Below are 19473 nucleotides of genomic sequence, written 5' to 3'. Positions count from 1 at the left end.
TGCTTAAAGAATATAGCCACTGCTTCAGTCCAGGGGAGTGTTTCTCCAGTTAAAGGGAGATATTGCCCCAAATAACTTGATGTCATCATAAAGAATTATAGAATGATTATTTTAGAATGAAGAGTTCATTTAAGTAATTTGGGATCAACACTTTTCAGTAGACAAGTGAAGAAACTTAGGCCCAGATACTTGCTCAAGCCCAGTAAGCTATTTTATGGCAGAGCTGAAACTAAGATTATGCTTATTTTATCATGTTAAGTGGAAATTGAGGCCACAAAAACGGAGATAGATTTATTTGTTAAATTTGAGAATACAGTTCATCAGAAATACATATGCAAAAGAAGATCCTCAGAATATATCAAAACTATATCACTATTTTTCTTTCTTTTCTTTTTGTTTTTTTTTTTACGGTACGCGGGCATCTCACTGTTGCGGCCTCTCCCGTTGCGGAGCACAGGCTCCGGACGTGCAGGCTTAGCGGCCATGGCTCACGGGCCCAGCCACTCCGCGGCATGTGGGATCTTCCTGGACCGGGGCACAAACCCGCGTCCCCTGCATCGGCAGGCGGACTCTCAACCACTGCGCCACCAGGGAAGCCCTATATCACTGTTTTTTAAGTTGTACTATTCATCAGTTTGTAGGTTAATATTGGGTTTCATTACTTTAAATAATTGGACAGTTTACTTCTAGGTTAAATTTCACAAACTAGCTTAAGGTTGGCACTTGAGATATTGTGCTTACTTTCTCTATCCTTGGTTCGGATTCCTGCACCTTGCCCTGTGTCTCTCTCTGTGAGTTGGAAATGGATGAGAAGAAGCAGAATAAAGATTTACCTCCTTGAGTGTCTTGGGAGTCCAGCAGATCATGCCATACTTCTCTTTTGACAACTTGTCTCTCGTCAGTTGCCTTCCCCAGATAGTTGACTTACATTTTTAAATTGTTTTAGCAAACTGAAGCCTTATTTCCACAGTAGGACAGACTGGCTTCTTTCCCTGTTTTGCCCCCAAATTGGCTAAGAATAATAGCCTTGTTCTTTGGTTTTTCAGTTCATATCTGAGTTCAGTTCATATTTGCCTTTTTTGGCTAGCAAATTATTATTTTATTTTTTGGTGATGTATTTAGCACAGTATTCTGAAGGTGAAGGGGACTTGGATTTAGTTATGTTTCAAGATATATTAAATATTTCCACATGCAGTCTATGCATCCTAATTTGATTAAAGCCACTTTTATAGGAGTAAAATGGAAGGAAAATTTGGGGTTAGTTTAAGGAAATATTTACATTTTTCCTAAGATGTAAATTTCATGGTAACTGATAACCTCTATTTTAGCCACCAGCCTTATGAAACAATGTGCAGGAAAGCATATAGATAGATGGAAGAACATTTATGTAAACATACCTTAATGTGCAAAAAAACCTTTACTCTAAGTTCATTAAAAAATGTGTTATTTGAAATCCTGTTATGTCTCCATTGTATGAAGTGTTTGCCTATTAAAATTCTCTTACTCTAGGATGTGGATTACTCCCTTTTTTTTTTTTTTTTGCGGTACGTGGGCCTCTCACTGTTCTGGACTCTCCCGTTGCGGAGCACAGGCTCCGGACGCGCAGGCTCAGCGGCCATGGCTCACGGGCCCAGCTGCTCCGCAGCATGTGGGATCTTCCCGGACCAGGGCACGAACCCGTGTCCCTGCATCGGCCGGTGGACTCTCAACCACTGCGCCACCAGGGAAGCCCCTCCCATTTTTGATTGGGGATTTTAGCGACATCATTCTTGGTGATTATTGTAAAAAACACAGAAATGTCAATAGCCTTTTAAACCAAAATTTAGAGTAATGGACTTTGGATTATCCTTTTCCACTGTTGTGGTGTGTGTGAATGCAACAAAAAAACCCCCAGGATTTTGTATTTCAGCACAAGTATTTTTCTAGCATTGATTATTATGTAGATTATTGCTACAAGTATTATTAGTGTGCTATATTAAGTAGATAATATTCACAGTTTTAAAGGATAAAATACAACTTGGAAGAAATATTTTCCCCTATTTTTGGTATTCTAATTGCTTTCAGATTACTTTTTTAAAATCACTTTTACTTCCTTTGTTAATGTTTGAGGAAAAAGACAATACAGGATAAGTTTTGGGGATTGAATTATTATATAATACTGCATCTCTAAAGTTTGAGATTCGGCAATATTTGGGAAGATGAGGGAGATCATTTACTGTGGATATATGGATTTTCTCAAGTTCTTTGTTTTTGGCATATAGTTTGAAAAATCATATTTCTTTAGGTGACTGTCCCAAAGGAGGTAAATGAGGCCCAGTTTTTTTTAAATTTTTGAGTAGCTACTTAAATGGTAATAAAAAATTGCTATGAAGAAAAAAAAATGGATGGGTTAGTAATATGTTTATTTTTATAAGCTGTAAAGTAATATATAAGTAAAGTGTTATATATGGCAAAAGTGGCCATAAGAGTCCTGCACTGTAGGAGGAAATTGGTGTTTGTTGGGTTTTATGGCATGACAAGTCTCTCGTGCCACCCTTTCCTGTACTAGTCCAGAAAGCTGGTATCAAAATGCCCTATTGCCCACACTTGAATACTTTAACTCCTTTGTTTCCATGTTGACATAAGTGCCGTGCTGCCTTTTCCCAGTTTCCCCCCAATTGGGCAAGGCAATAAGCTTTGCTAGGGTAAGAATGGTCTGTTTTGCTCCACTTGTATCCTTAGTGTCAAGCACATTGCTTGGTATGTAACAGGTGTTTAATAAATATAGATAGAAAAATTTAATGAAAAAATACTAAATGTGAAATGGAATAAGATTGTCACTTATGTTTAATAATAATTACTACCATGAAAATTCAGCTTAACTCTTTGGAAATATATTGGATTTCCAAGCCATCTCTTAATATCAGATACCTCATTAAAATAGCTTTTCAGGAAAAAAATGGAACACTATCATACTGAATAGATATCCTGATTAGAGATATCTTAAAATATGGGGGAGCGTCTACTGGAATGAAAGAAATATGGTATTATGGAGCTTAATTTCTTAGGTTGGAAAAAAGTTTTATTTCCTTGTTTACTTATTCCGATGTGGAGCTGTATTTTTTGTCTACATTGTTGTGGAAAGTACTGCTTCAGTCAGTTCATATGAGCATTTATTCCAGCACCCTTTTTTAATATAATTGTCACAAAATGAAGTAGTACCAGATGCATCCTTAAGTAATTTGTTATAATCACAAACATTTTCTTTGTTTAAAACTGCTTTTTATACTACCGTTGGAAGAGGTAATGTATAGATTTGGTATATTAAGTATTTGTCGTACATCCACTTTACAGAACGCTTGAAAATATTTTGATAAATTTTAGTATATTGGATGAACCTAAAGGAAAGAAAAGTTATATAAATATTGAGTATATACTGCCAATAATGAAAACTAAAGCTCAGTTTCACATTAGCCAAGCTTACTGAATTCCACTGCTGGTTTCCTAAATGCTGTGGCTTTTTAAAGGATTCATAGGAAAAAATTTCTGCTCATAAAATCTTCTTCTTTTTTTAAAAAATAAATAAATTTATTTATTTATTTATTTATGGCTGCATTGGGTCTGTTGCACACAGGCTTCTCTAGTTGCAGCGAGTGGGAGCTACTCTTCATTGCAGTACGCACGCTTCTCATTGTGGTGGCTTCTCTTGTTGCGGAGCTCGGGCTCTAGGCGAGTGGGCTTCAGTAGTTGTGGTGCATGGGCTCAGTAGTTGTGGCTTGTGGGCTCTAGAGCACAGGCTCAGTAGTTGTGGCGCATGGGCTTAGTTGCTTCGTGGCATGTGGGATCTTCCTGGACCAGGGCTCGAACCTGTGTCCCCTGCATTGGCAGGAGGATTCTTAACCACTGTGCCAGCAGGGAAGTCCCAAAATCTTCTTTTTAAAAGTAGTTTCAGGGAATGTTATGGAATGCCTTTGCTAAGGTTAAGTGGTCAAGAGCTGTTGCTTCACACACTGAGTACCTCTCTATTAAATGACTAGACATTGTCTTTTAACTTTGCTACTGCATGTATCTTGACAAATCTGCAGGATTTAAGTGGGTTAAATGTTATTCCTGGATGGGAATTCTGATTTTTGAGAAGCCCTAAAATCTCTTTCTACTAAGTGAGCCTTATCAGTGAATTATATGTGATAAGAAGATAATTGAGGGCTTCCTTGGTGGCGCAGCAGTTAAGAATCTGCCTGCCAATGCAGGGGACATGGGTTCGAGCCCTGGCCCGGGAAGATCCCACATGCTGTGGAGCAACTAAGCCCATGTGCCACAACTGCTGAGCCTGCACTCTAGAGCCTGTGAGCCGCAACTTCTGAGTCCATGTGCCACAACTACTGAGCCCATGTGCCACAACTACTGAAGCCCACAGGCCTAGAGCCCGTGCTCTGCAACCAGAGAAGCCACGACGAGAAGCCCACGCACGACAATAAAGAGTAGCCCCTGCTCACCACAACTAGAGAAAACCTGTGCACAGCAACAAAGACCTAATACAGCCAAAAATAAAAACAAATAAATAAATTTATTAAAAAAAAGATAATTGAAATTAAAATGTTCATTTTGCCTCCCACCAGGAATTAAGTCCTTTTACAGAGCATCTAAACTTGCACTCAGAGTTACACCCCTACCCCTGCCACTTTTTCAAGCAGAAGTGACATAATTTTTTAATTTGTTAAATATTGAACTGGCAAAATGACCAAACAAAAATATTTTTGATGGATGTGATGAGATTAATATGCAGTTATGTTAAAATATATGAAAAAGGTCAAATTTATCTTTTCATTAATTCCTTTTTATAAAATAGGCCAAATATATATATATATATTTAAATAAACCTTTCATCTCTGAATACATGAAAATTCTAGCATGGTAATATCTGTGTTTTTCTGTTATGGACCAAAGAGTTTGAAGGCAGAGTATCTCAGTATAACTTATTTTGGGAATGTCATCTGTCATACTTTAGGTAAAAGTGAAGTGAAGGCATTTGTGTTAATATTTCATAAGTTTATTTTCCTCTTTCATAAATACTATTTTGAAAACTCTAGCTGGGGGTATTATATACTCTACTTTTTTAGGTCCTAATAAATTGGTTGAACTTGTGACATTGTTTCCTTGAACATTTTTGGAATTAAAAATAAATTTGCAGCTTAGATTTGGCAGTGAATTGTTAGATAACAATGCCAGAAGCATGGTCCATGAGAGAAATAATAAGTTGTACTTAATTAAAATTAAAAACTTCCGCTCTGTGTAAAGCTACACACTGGGGGAAAATATTTATAAAACACATATCTGATAAAGGACTTGTGTCCATAATATAGAAAGAACTCTTGAAACACAACAAAAAGCCCAATCAAAAAGTGGCAAAAAGGTCTGAATAGACACCTCAGTGAAGAAGATATACAAATGGAAAATAAGCATATGAAAAGATGCCCCATATCATACTTCATTAGGGAATTGTAAGTTAAAACAACAGTGAGATTCCTCTACACATCTATTAGAATGGCTAAAACTTTTTTTTTCTTCATGTTTCTTTTTTTTTTTTAACATCTTTATTGGAGTATAATTGCTTTACAATGGTGTGTTAGTTTCTGCTTTATAACAAAGTGAATCAGTTATACATATGTTCCCATATCTCTACTCTCTTGTGTGTCCCTCCTTCCCACCCTCCCTATCCCACCCCTCTAGGTGGTCACAAAGCACTGAGCTGATCTCCCTGTGCTATGCGGCTGCTTCCCACTAGCTATCTATTTTACGTTTGGTAGTGTATATATGTCCATGCCACTCTCTCACTTTGTCACAGCTTACCCTTCCCCCTCCCCATATCCTCAAGTCCATTCTCTAGTAGGTCTGTGTCTTTATTGCTGTCTTACCCCTAGGTTCTTCATGACATTTTTTTTTCTTAAATTCCATATATATGTGTTAGCGTACGGTATTTGTCTCTCTCTTTCTGACTTACTTCACCCTGTATGACAGACTCTAGGTCCATCCACCTCATTAGAAGTAGCTCAATTTCATTTCTTTTTATGGCTGAGTAATATTCCATTGTATATATGTGCCACATCTTCTTTATCCATTCATCCGATGATGGACACTTAGGTTGTTTCCATCTCCTGGCTATTGTAAATAGAGCTGCAATGAACATTTTGGTACATGACTCTTTTTGAATTATGGTTTTCTCAGGGTATATGCCCGGTAGTGGGATTGCTGGATCATATGGTAGTTCTATTTGTAGTTTTTTAAGGAACCTCCATACTGTTCTCCATAGTGGCTGTACCAATTCACGTTCCCACCAGCACTGCAAGAGTGTTCCTTTTTCCCCACACCCTCTCCAGCACTTATTGTTTCTAGATTTTTTGATGATGGCCATTCTAAGTGGTGTGAGATGATATCTCATTGTAGTTTTGATTTGCATTTCTCTAGTGTTTAATGATGTTGAGCATTCTTTCATTTATTTGTTGGCAGTCTGTATATCTTCTTTGGAGAAATGTCTATTTAGGTCTTCTGCCCATTTTTGGATTGGGTTGTTTGTTTTTTTGTTATTGAGCTGCATGAGCTGCTTGTAAATTTTGGAGATTAATCCTTTGTCCGTTGCTTCATTTGCAAAAATTTTCTTCCATTCTGAGGGTTGTCTTTTGGTCTTGTTTATGGTTCTTGATTTCTAATCTCAAATCGTTGTGGTCAGAGAAGATGCTTGATATTTCAATTTTCTTAAATTTACTGAGGCTTGACTTGTGCCCCAAGATGTGATCTATCCTGGAGAATGTTCCATGTGCACTTGAGAGGACAGTGTAATCTGCTATTTTTAGATGGAATGTCCTATAAATATCAATTAAATATACCTGGTCTGTTGTTTCATTTAAAGCTTGTGTTTCCTTATTAATTTTTTCTTTGAATGATCTGTCCTTTGGTATAAGTGAGGTGTTAAATTCCTGCACTATTACTGTGTTACTGTCGATTTCCTCTTTTATAGCTGTTGGCAGTTGCCTTATGTATTGAGGTGCTCCTATGTTGTGTGCATATATAATTCTTATATCGTCTTCTAGGATTGATCCCTTGATCATTATGTAGTGTCCTTCCTTGTCTCTTGTAACATTCTTTATTTTAAAGTCTATTTTATCTGATATGAGTATTGGTACTCCAGCTTTCTTTTGACTTTCATTTGCATGGAATATCTTTTTCCATCCCCTCATTTTCAGTCTGTATGTGTCTCTAGGTCTGAAGTGGGTCTCTTGTAGACAGCATATATATGGGTCTTGTTTTTGTATCCAGAATGGCTAAAATTTGAAACACTGACAACACCAAATGCTGTGAGGATGTGGAGCAACAGAAGTTCTCAGTCATTGCTGGTGGGAATGTAAAATGGTAAAGCCACTTTGTAATACTGGCAGTTTTTTACAAAACTAAACATAGTCTTACCATAGGACCTAGCATTGAAGCTCCTAGGTATTTACCCAAATGAGTTGAAAACTTATGTCCACATAAAAACCAGCACATGATGTTTATAGCGGCTTTATTCATAATTGCCAAAGCTTGGAAGCGACTGAGATGTCCTTCAGTAGGTGAATGGATAAGCTCTGGTACATCCATACAATGAAATATAATTCAGCTAAAAATAAATCAGCTATCTAGCCATAAAAACACATGGAAGAACCTTAAACACATATTGCTAAATGAAAGAAGCCAATCTGAAAAGACTACCTAGTGTATGATTACAGCCATATGACATTCTGGAAAAGGCAACACTATGGAGATAGTAAAAAGATCAGTGGTTACTAGGGGTTGGAGGACAGAGGAGGAATGAACAGTTGGGGTACAGAGGATTTTTAGGGAAGTGAAACTATTCTGTATGATATGGTAATGATGGATGCATGACATTATGTATTTGTCAAAACCTATAGAACTGTACAACATGAAGAATAGCCCGTAATGTAAACTATGGAGTTAATAATAATGTATCTATATTGGTTCATCAGTTATAACAAATATACCATACCAATGAAAATTGTTCGTAATAGAGGAAATTAAGGGTGGTAGTTATGGAGAGGGAGTGTATCTTTTACTCTCTGCTCAGTTTTTTTAATAAACCTAAAATTTAAGAAATAAAGTGTATTAATGTTAAAAATTTTGAAAAGAAAAAAAATTTGCTCACAAAGTCTGGTGAGATGTCAGTGCTCTTTGTCTAAATAATATTAGTAATGATGATTATCCTCATAGTGAATAATTTATACATTCATTGCTAGGAATAGGATTACTTGATAAGATGTAAAGAGTAAAATTTCAGGGCTTTGCTTCATATAATTTATCTATTTGTTAACTCATTTTATGAGAGTATTTGTTTTGCCTTGAGATCATTGGTTCTTGCCAAAGGAAAAGTGCAAAATTGGTTGATAGTTAAGTAAATAAAATACTTTTAACTTATAAGACTTAATATCTAGTGAAGACTTAAATTTAGAAAACATGATAGTACTTAAAACTTCAGCGCAAGCTTTCAGTTTTTATAATGAAAAAAAAAACCAGGCAACTGAAATCTTGTTATAGTCCTATAATTAAGAAAATATATGTGTGGGATATATTTAGTTCATTTTATGTAAGGGACCATTACCATTTCAAGTTTTATTATGTAGTAGATCTATATAATACATTACAAATTTTTTGGCTTTCTGAAAAATAATAGGTTGAGTTTAGCATCTTTTAACAGTGAAGATTTTATCTAAGTACAGGTTCACAGTCCATTACCCGGAACTCTTGGAGCCAGAACTTTCTGAATTTTTGAAAGGTTATATGATTCATACACCTTATGTAATGCCCTCAGCAGGGTCTAGGACAGTACCTTGTAATCAAAGACACTAATTTTTATGTAGTGAAATAAGACTAGTAAAAATAAGTGGGGTAAATAAAGGCTGGGGTCATTCCTTCATTTGTTCAGGTTAAGTTTTGCCATTAGATAAGTTCAGGTTAGGCTTTGGTGCCAAATGTCATGAAAGAACTAGGATTTTGAGGGCTTTGGGTTTTAGAATAAGGGATTATGGGCCTTTTAATGAAAGCTGATTTAAAATTATTTATTTCTTAGTCATGTTATGTGGTTACTTTAAACAAATATTTGAAAATCCTAAGTTTAGTTTTGGTTGAGAAGCAGGACCTATGGTTAAAAGTGTAGGCTTAGAACTGTTTATGTGAAACGAACTCATTTGTGATTGGAGTGCAGGGTTAGTGATGTAAGCCATAAAAGATGAACATGTCCAATGCAGTACAGTGATTTTTGAATATTACCTTATTCAGTAACTGTGAAGTATGAGCAAAAATATTATCCTGTAAAGAACATTTTGGTGTTTCCCTGTAGCTACAAATAGCTTATATTTCATATCTGGCTTTAATATTGTACTCTAGCCAAATTATTGTGGGCTCCATCTTTAAATAAGAATTTTAAAAGAGTCTCCACCATTTCTGTCAATTATCTTTAAGCTTCCATATTTAGAATGAGAACAAGATAGCATTTAAAAAATGGCAGTTTACTGCTTTATCATGAACCTGTGTTTCTAACACGACAAGAAATGAAATTCTGTTTACTTGTAGAAAGAAAAATTTTTGTGTTTTTACACCTGTTTTTGGACTACAGACAGTCAACACCAGTTCAGAGTGTGGTTCAGAAAGGTAACCTACTTTCAGAAGGCAGGTCCCAGTTACTGCATCTCTGGCATCAGGGTAGGTAACAGCAGTGAGGAATCTTTTTAATCAGACTTTCCGAAGGCTGTCTTGGCTTAGAGGTCTGGGTGAGTGTGAGAGGAGGTTAGATTTGGGATCTTGTTAAATCTAGGGAAATATAAGCAGAGGTCACTGGCAGGACAATAAGAGTGGGGAGAATGGTCTAGTGATTCACTGATTTTCTTGGTAGAATATGTGGGATTGTATATGTTTTCAATCGAATATATTCTTATACTTGAGTATTAATCTTCTGATACACTTAAAGGCATCCTTTTAGAAGCTATCAAAATTTGAGAGAAAAAATGAAATTTTTGACAAGTTAATTTCTCTGTAACTTGGGGGAGTATGCCCTTGTGTAATTTTAGCAGCAGATTTCCTGTTTCCAATGTGGAGAGTAACTGCTTTGTGGGACCCAGTAAGAAAAATCACTGGACAAGGAGATGGAAAGAACAACTGCAAAGGCACCCATTTTGTTTACTGTAAAATTTTGTTTACTCTCTAAGAAAAGATTATAATTGGGTACTCATTGGTTTAGAATTTTTGCATATATGGTAAATGGAAGGCTGTGTTTGTTCTATCATTTATTGAGTGTCTTTTGTGTCTGAGGTGCTTCTGTGTTATAGATTCTTTCCTCATAACAACTCTCTGAGGTTGGCAGGTATTTCTCTTTTATAGCTACTAAGAGGCCAAGTTGGGATTTTAACCCCACCAAGTCTGCATCCTCTGTTGTTCACATTCTTTTTGACAGTCCCTTATTGTTTTCAGTGTGGTGTGGGCCTATTTTGATGGAAAGTAGGTAAATCCAGTAAACTCTTTTGTTTTGGTTTTCTTTTATCAGTTAAAAGTTGTGAATTTGAGTCTAGGTGGTGAAGATTAGATTAGAGAAGAGTGGTGGGAAACTTGGGTTAGTGTGATAGCAGCCACCAAAGCATGTAGTGGAGCTTATCTGTCTAGGTTGACTTTATCACCTAGAAGAATTTCTGAATCATGATCTAGACTCGTTGAGGGAAAATCTGAATTTGAATCTTGTTTCTTAGCTCTACTCCTGAAATTCAGTATGACATTATGCAATGTTCTGTTCATATATATTTCTCTAACTATAAAAAGGATGCTTTTTGGTTTATCAGAAAGCCATGAGAAGAGGGTTTGTTTCATTGATGCCAACACCTAACCTATCTCAAAGTCTGTCCTTGTTCTTTTTTTTTTTTTTGCGGTACACGGGCCTCTCACTGTTGTGGCCTCTCCCGTTGCAGAGCACAGGCTCTGGACGCGCAGGCTCAGTGGCCATGGCTCACGGGCCTAGCCACTCCGCGGCATGTGGGATCTTCCCGGACCGGGGCACGAACCCGTGTCCCCTGCATCGGCAGGCGGACTTTCAACCACTGCGCCACCAGGGAAGCCCTGTCCTTGTTCTTAAGAAGAGAGTTCACTGATTTAACTCCCAGTATAGTAAACCACTTTGGTATTATACTTTGGAGAAAGGCACTTCCAGTTATCAATCATTTATGCAGGAGTCTAATGCTTTGCTTGTACTTCTTTCCCTGATCTTTTCTCATTGTCTATCTTTACTGCTCATTTTGGGCTTAAATATGCTTTTCTCTGGACCTTAAAGCAACTCTAGAAGAATGCATGGTCGTTTATTGTACTTGATATACTTCAGTAGCTTCCTTGGGAATTTTTTAAGAATAAACTGCTCTTCCCCCTCCAGTTTAATAAGAAATTTTCAGTTCCCTTAACTTTTCTACCTCAGAGATCCTGTCCTTTGTCTGCCTCAGCCATTTACCTCCCATGTATATCCTAGTTGATGCCATTTCTAATAACTTAAACCCCTCCATAATCTGAATTTTAAGCATTCTACTCTATAATCACCACCTTTATGCAAATAGTTCCTGTCAATCACCAGCAATTTCCAAGTTGTTAAATCCAGTGCTCTTCAGTCTTACTTGAATCTCTCAGCACCATAATAAAACATTTAGAAATGTTTTATTTTGAAAAAATTGTAGACTCATAGAAGTTGAAAAAATAGTTCAGAGTTCCCATGTACCCATCACACAGCTCCCCCCAAAGATGACATCTTACATAACAATGGTTAAATCATCAGTACTGTTAACCAGGATACAGACCTTATTCAGATATCACCAGTTTTTACATGCACTCTTTTTGTGTATGTGTATAATTCTGTGAAATTTATCACTTGTATAGATTCATGTAACCATTACCACAGTCAGGGTTCAGAATTGTTCATCACCTTATGAAAACTCCCTCCTACCATCTCTCTGTGTCACATCCTCCCCCAATCCCTAACCCTTGGCAACCACTAACCTACTCTCTACTATACCTACTATAATTCTATCAAGTATGTTATATAAATGGATTCATACAGTATTTATCCTTTTTAAATTGACTTTTTTTCCCCTTGGAGTTATACCCTTGAGATCTATCCAAGTTGTTGAGTGCATCAATGATGTGTTGGTTTTTTTCTTTTCTATTGAGTAGTGTTCTGATATATGGATGTATCACAGCTTACTTATCTGTTTGTCTGTGAAGGACATGTAGGTTATTTCCAGTTTTTGACTATTACAAATAAAGCTCTATGAACATGTGTCTACAGGTTTTTGGGTGAATACAAGTTTTAATTTTTCCAGGGTAGATAGCCAGTAATAGGATTTCTAGGTCTTTTGGTAAATATACGTTTAAATTTATAAGAAACTGCCAAACTGTTTTCCAGAGTGGTTGAACCATTTTGTATTCTTGCCAGCAGTATATAATGTTCTGCATCTTCACCAGCACTAGTATTGTCAGTATTTTTTATTTTTACCATCTGTAAGTGTGTAGTAATATCTCATTAGGGTTTTCATTTTCTTTTCTCTAATGGCTACTGATGTTGAACATCTTTTCATGTGCTTGCTTGCTATCCATGCATACCTCTTTGGTGAAGTGTATGTTCAAGTCTTTGCTATTTTTCGGATTAGATTTTTTGAAACTGTGTAGTTTAGGGAGATCTTCATATATTCTGGTATAGAAAGTCTTTTGTTGAATATGAGATTTGCAAGTATTTTTTTTTTTACCAGTCTGTAGCTTATCTTTTCATTTTCTTGAAAGTATCTTTTGAGAGCACACGTTTTTGGTTTTGATGAATCAAGTTTATGAATATACATTTTTGTCTTTTATAGACTCTGCTTTTGGTGTTATGTCTAAGAATTCTTCACCTAACCCTATTACAAAGACTTTTTTCTATATTTTCTTCGAAGAGTTTTATAATTTTCTGTGTTCTGCTTATCTCTGTGATCCATTTTGTGTTGAGTTTTGCATGACGGGTGATGTTTAGGTCAAGGTTCATCTTTTTTGTGTGTGTGTGTATGGGTGACCAATTGTTCCAACATCATTTGCTAAAACGACTCTTCTTTCTCCATTGAGTTGCTTTTGTACCTTTGTAAAGAATAAAAAAATTAGTTGGCTGTCCTCTTGTGGGTCTATTTCTGGACTCTGTTCTTGCTTCATTGATATACTATATGTCTTTCCTTCCTCTTATACCACACTGTCTTGATTACTGTAGTTATATATTGGTGGTAAGAAAAGATATACTGAGTAGCTTAAAATCAAATGGGAAAAAATAAAATATAGTACATTTTTCTAAAAAAAAATTCAGGAAGTATTATTCCGCCAAGTTTATTATTCTTTTTCAAATTTGCTTTAGCTGTCTAGTTCCCTTGCTTTCCCACATAAATTTTAGAATCAATCTATCTATGAAAAAATCTGGCTGGAATTTTGATAAGAATTGCATTAAAAGCTGTAGATCAATTTGGGCAGAATTGACATCTTTACTTTCTTAAATATTCCAGTCCATGAAGATGATATATCTTTTCATTTATTTAGGTCTTTGATTTTTTTCACCACTGTTTTGTAGTTTTCAGCATACAGATCCTATATTTTATTAGGTTTATACCTAAATGTTGCAGTCTTCTGAACTATTATAAATGGTATTATGTTTTTAATTTTGGTTTCCAATTGTTCATTGCTACTATATAGAAGTATGATTGATTTTTATGGGTTGACCTTATATCCTATGATCTTGCTACACACACTTATTAGTTCTAGGAGTTTTGGGATAGATTTCTTGGGGTTTTCTATACTCTCCTGGTTTTAATTCTACTTTAGTGGCTGCTTTTTCTCATTCTACTTTGCAACTTCCTTCTCTTCTTCCTGACCTTTTAATTTTGCAGCTCTCCGGGTATCAGTCCTTGGGTCCTCTTTTCTCCTCTATACTCATTCTTTGGTGATCTCATCCAGTTTCATGGCTCTAATACCACCTCTATGTTAAATTTATATCTTCAGCCTGGACCTTTCCACCAGTGAACCTTACATCCAGCTGCCTCCCTGACATCTGTACTAATAGGCAACTCAAACTTGATGCATCCAAGTATGAACTCTTGGATTTATTCCTTGCTCCCCCTATTCAGTCTCTAGTCTTCCTCATCTCAGTTAATCCAACTTTAAACCTTTGGTCTCCCAAATGGAAAATCTTAGGATCATTATTGACTCATCATTTCTCACACTCATATCCAGTCCATCTATCAGTAAATACCGTTGATGCTACTTTCAAAATAAATCCAGAATTTGACCACGGTAAGACCCGTGCCATTACCTGCAGTCCCTTCCCAACTGAAGCCTGTGCCTTGTACAGAGCAGTAGGAACTCAGTTAATTGTTAAATAATTGAATTGAATAATTGCTTCTTTATTAGAGAAATCTCTGAGATCTTTCTCTAGTTGAATTATAATGTCCCTTAATGTTGAGAGAAATAACAATTATTTTTACATCTTCCTTAAGTTTCCTGCATTCTTAAGACTGTGATTATGGATTCTTAAGACTGTGATTACGGATGCCACTCTCTTCTGGGCACCTGATATGTTTTATATACATATAATGGAATACTATTCTGCAATAAAAAGGAACAAAATACCAATCTATGCTACACCATGGATGAAACTTAAAACAAAAATTTTTCCTGGAGGCATTTGTGTAGTTTTCACTGGAAGAGTTCCCTTAACGTGTAAAAAAGTTTTTAACCATAGTTTCTCAGTTTTGCTGGACACTCCATCACCAATCTTTCTAAAACAGTTGTTAGCATTTATATTATGGTTTCAAGGTCCTTATTATTTGTGTAAGAGGAAGTTGAAGAAGATGTTGTGCGACCATGATCTTATGTTGTCTTTTCCTGTCTCTGGTAAAAGGATGGAGAAGTGTTCTGGTGTGTTTAGTTTGTGGAAGCAATGAGTTATATATCACTTATTCTCTTTTGAACCATTATAAATATTCACTTGTAGAAGGTGGAAAGCTATATTTATTTATGGGTGAGTATGAGTTTACTATGCATAGAATCTGATTCTTAAATGGGGTAATATGACTAGCCACATGGGCATATTAAAAAGCAAAATGTGGGAGTGTAAAGTGGTGCAGCTATTTTGGAAAAACAGTTTGGCAGTTTCTTAAAAAGTTAAACGTAAACTTACCACATGACCCAGACATTCCACTCCTAGGAGTCTACTCATTTGAAATGAAAATAATGTCCACACAAAGACTTGTACATGAATGTTTATAGTGATATTAGTCATAATAGACAAAAACTGGAAACAACCCAAGTATTCATTAACTGGTGACTGGATAAACCAAATGTAACATATACATACAATATGATACTATTTAGCAATAAAAAGGAACAAATGCATGCTACAACATGGATGAACCTCAGAAATATTATGCTAAGTGAAATACCACATATTGTATGACTCCATTTTTATGAAATGTTCAGAAAAGGCAAATCTATGTAGATACAGAAAACATACGAGTGGTTGCCTGGGGTTGATGGTGGGAACAAAGGTTGAATGCAGATGGGCTCATGGGAATTTTTTGGGTAAGGAAAATGTTCTAAAACTGGATTGTGGTAGTGGTTGCACAACTCTCTACATTTACCAAAATCATTGAATTATGTATTTAGAGTGGATAAATTTTTTGGTTTGTAAATTATACCTCAATGAAGTTGTTTTAAAGAAGGAAATGAAAATGAATTTTGTAAACTGAAGTATTGAGAGAAACATTGTATGACAAATGCAGTCATTTGATAAATGATGAAAAGGGATTGTTTTAGAAATGTAATCTTTCAGGTAAAAGGAAAAGGGTATTTGATTTGAATAGATGAAAGAGTAAATGGAACCCTTCACTTTTGCCCTAAAATCTATAGTAAATGTCAAAGATAGCATCAGATATCTTTAAAATTTTGCATTTCTGTAACATTTGTATACTGTGGCTGGTAGAATAAATTGGTGGTGTAAAAAAACTTTTCTGAAACAGTTTGTCAGGGACCTTAACATTTATCTCCTTTGCTATAATTCCACATAAAAAATATATTCTAAGGAAATAATTAGAAATGCAAACAAGGATTGGTATTTAGAAATGTTCATTATAGCATTATAGAGGGTAATCAAACAATAATAACCTACATGGTCTCAAAGTAGGGGGAATGATTATAATTGTTTTAGTTATGGCTCTGTTGGTTGCAAGGAGGAGAATCCCTTTCTAACTAGCTTAAGTGAAATTGGGTTTTGTTGAAAGGATACAAGGTACTTTAACAACCCCCCAAACAGCAAGATCAGTGCAGCCCTTTGGTAGCAGGGAACCAAAGCTGCTTTCATCTTTTCTCACTTTTGGGTCAGACTAGTCATTTCAGTTTTCCTTGCAGACCTGCTTTATTTATCATCAGCCTCTTCTCCTGCCAGTCTTCTAGTGCATTGATCAGTGCTGTTTACCAGCTCTGACTGAGTCAGTCTTTGTTCTAGTTCCAAAATTTCCAGAGCAGGACTCTGGACTAGCTCATCTTTTCCAGCGCTAAGTGGGTCAGTGAACAACTGGTGATTTGGTCTTCCTCTCCATCCTTCTTTGGGGGGTCTACATTCAGGTTTAGTTATTTAGTGAAAATGAAATGGCATTGGGTAATGACTTTGATGTAATACATCTCATGAGTTTATATGAGAGATTGCAAATATTAGTATTAATTTAAAACATTTTTAGGGCCTTCTGTGATACAATCTCTTCACTTAAACTCTCAGAAGGATAGTGTGCATTTGTGGTAGATTAATGCTTATTTTCTTATCATTTCTTACTAAAACCTCTGTGGTCTGGTTTCCACTCCTTCTTCTTTATTGAAACCACTTTTGCTAAGTATGGCAATTGAAAACCCATTGGACACTGTGGACCAATCACCACCTCCTGAAATGCTGTCTTTGGACTTGGCCTCAATGATGCCGCTTTCTCCTGACCTTCCCTCAGCCCACCAAGTCTGCTGCCTCAGTGGATCCTCTTGCTGTGCTCATCCCTTTAATATTGCTATTGCCCCATGCCTCGTCTTTCACTTCTTTTCACTTATGCAATTTCTTTTACCACTGTGACTTCAGGGATGCTTTATATCCCCAAATTCTGTCTCTATACCAGACTCCCTCTACTGAGATTCTGACTCTGATAACCAGCACCTTTTTGAATATCACCACTTAGAGCCTCACCAGTTTGTGTTCTTTTGAAACTTCATAGCTCTTTGTATCTCTGTTTATTCTCTGCTGTAATTATGTACTGTGCCTTATTCAACTTTGTATTCTTTGTATCATTTCACAGAATTCCTTGCACAATGGATTCACTCAATATTTGCCCACTTGAATATTCCTGTTTTTAAAAATAGACTAATTATACTTGTTTGTGATTTTGTTTCCCACAAATTTTTTTTCTAAATCTAAGAGTAATTTCTTTTGTGGTCCAAGGGAAAAAAACAACTTAACTGTTAATGGGTATGCTTAAGAATATTTTTCAATATATTTGGGTCTATTAATACAAATTTTTATTGAGAATAAGGACAGAAAGCCTACTGAGTTTTGGACACTAATCATATGTGGATTTAATTTCTGTACTACATACCTTTTCTTACTCCAAAAGAAAGAAATGCTAATTGAAAAATTCAACCAAATTGGAAATATGCATTGTAGACACTGAAAGTTTCCATTTTTATATATAGAGTTCTTACAAGTAAAATGAATTCTAGAAGTGGAGGTTCTTGGTAAATACAAAATAAATTTGATCATTGAGTTAGAGTTGAAGGCTGAGCGTTTAGTTATTGCAAAGGGCTGGCGACAATTAAAATTATAGATCTGAGTATTCACCTCCACAGTGTGTACTGTTAAGTGCAAAAGGTTTGTGCTGCAACTGTGGTATTTGTATTAAAGGCTTGGGCATTTCACCCCTTCTTCTGTATGCAGACAATTTGGTGAATCAGAGGATAGTCTGAATTCAGATATGAGAGGTAGTATAAGGGTCAGTTAGCAAAGTCAGCTCTAGTTTAATTTCTTTTTTTTTTAATGTTGCATTTACTAGAAATATAGCTTTGGGAAACTTGTAAACATCTTAAAGACTTAAAAAAAAAACCAATAACCATTTGCCTTTTTAATTTGCATCTTCACTAGATAAATGGTACATGAAGCAAGAATAAATTAAATTCTAATTACTCCATTTGCTAATAGAGAGCCTTAAGGGAAAAAGCCCTCTAATTCATAGTGAAAATGAAGTGTAAGGATTTTTTCTGACTTTCATTTACTTCCCTTTCTCTTCTCCTTCCCACCTAGTGTAATAAAATTGGCTAAGGCAATACTTTACTTTTAACATGAACCTGCAGGCTAAGAGTTATTAGATTTATTTATCTTGTTTTATTTATTGGTAAGAGATACCTTTCCTATAGCACCATTTTTCATTCTCTGAAATTCTCAGGTTCTAGCCACAATATAAACCTGTTCTTTAATAAATATTTTGTTGGCTAGATATTTATTTATTGTTGTTTGAGGTGAAAGTGTTTGTGCTCAAATGTTTATTTTTATCTTTTTAAAAATAAATTTATTTATTTTATTTTTGGCTGCATTGGGTCTTTGTTGCTGCACATGGGCTTTGTGGCGAGCAGGGGCTACTCTTCATTGCGGTGCGCGGACTTCTCATTGCGGTGGCTTCTTGTTGCGGACCATGGGCTCTAGGTGCGTGGGCTTCAGTAGCTGTGGCGCGTGGGCTCAGTAATTGTGGCTTGTGGGCTCTAGAGCGCAGGTGCAATAGTTATGGCACACGGGATTAGTTGCTCCGTGACATGTGGGATCTTCCTGGACCAGAGCTCGAACCTGTGTTCCCTGCATTGGCAGGTGTATTCTTAACCACTGTTAAGAAGCCCAGTGCTCAAATGTTTTAAAATATTACTGGAAACTTGAAATTTATCTCCTTGTATCTAGATACTAACATTGTAGCTGACTAACTTATTCATTCCTGTTGAAAGATTAAGAATGCTACTCTTTGTTTTTTTCATTTATTTTATTTTTTAATGATTACCACGGTAGGTTTAGTGAATGTCCATCATCTCATACAGACACAACATTAAAGAAATAGAAAAAAGATTTTTTCGCTTGTGTTGAGAACTTTTAGGATGAACTGTTAACAATTTATAACATACAGCAGTGTTAATTATCTTTATCATGTTGCACATTACATCGCTAGTACTTACTTATCTTTTTTTTTAAACATCTTTATTGGAGTATACTTGTGTTACAATGTGTTAGTTTCTGCTATATAACAAAGTGAATCACATATTTGCATACATATATCCCCATATCCCCTCCCTCTTGCATCTCCCTCCCACCTTCCCTATCCCACCCCTCTAGGTGGTCACAAAGCA

The 19473-nt window shown here is 35.9% G+C and overlaps 1 protein-coding gene across 10 annotated transcripts in view; it reads left to right on the top strand.

Moving 5' to 3' along the window:
- The window catches only part of PLPP1 (phospholipid phosphatase 1), a 116294-nt gene that overhangs the window by 36356 nt on the left and 60465 nt on the right, over positions 1 to 19473 (top strand). The gene's annotated exons all lie outside the window — the stretch shown is intronic.

This window comes from Delphinapterus leucas, chromosome 3 (genome assembly GCF_059928025.1).
Source record: "Delphinapterus leucas isolate spDelLeu-1000000601 "Yukka" chromosome 3, BTC_Dleu_Yukka2, whole genome shotgun sequence".
NCBI lineage: Eukaryota > Metazoa > Chordata > Mammalia > Artiodactyla > Monodontidae > Delphinapterus > Delphinapterus leucas.
Note: the sequence above shows the minus strand (reverse complement) of the source record. Positions and strands in the feature narration are given on the sequence as shown.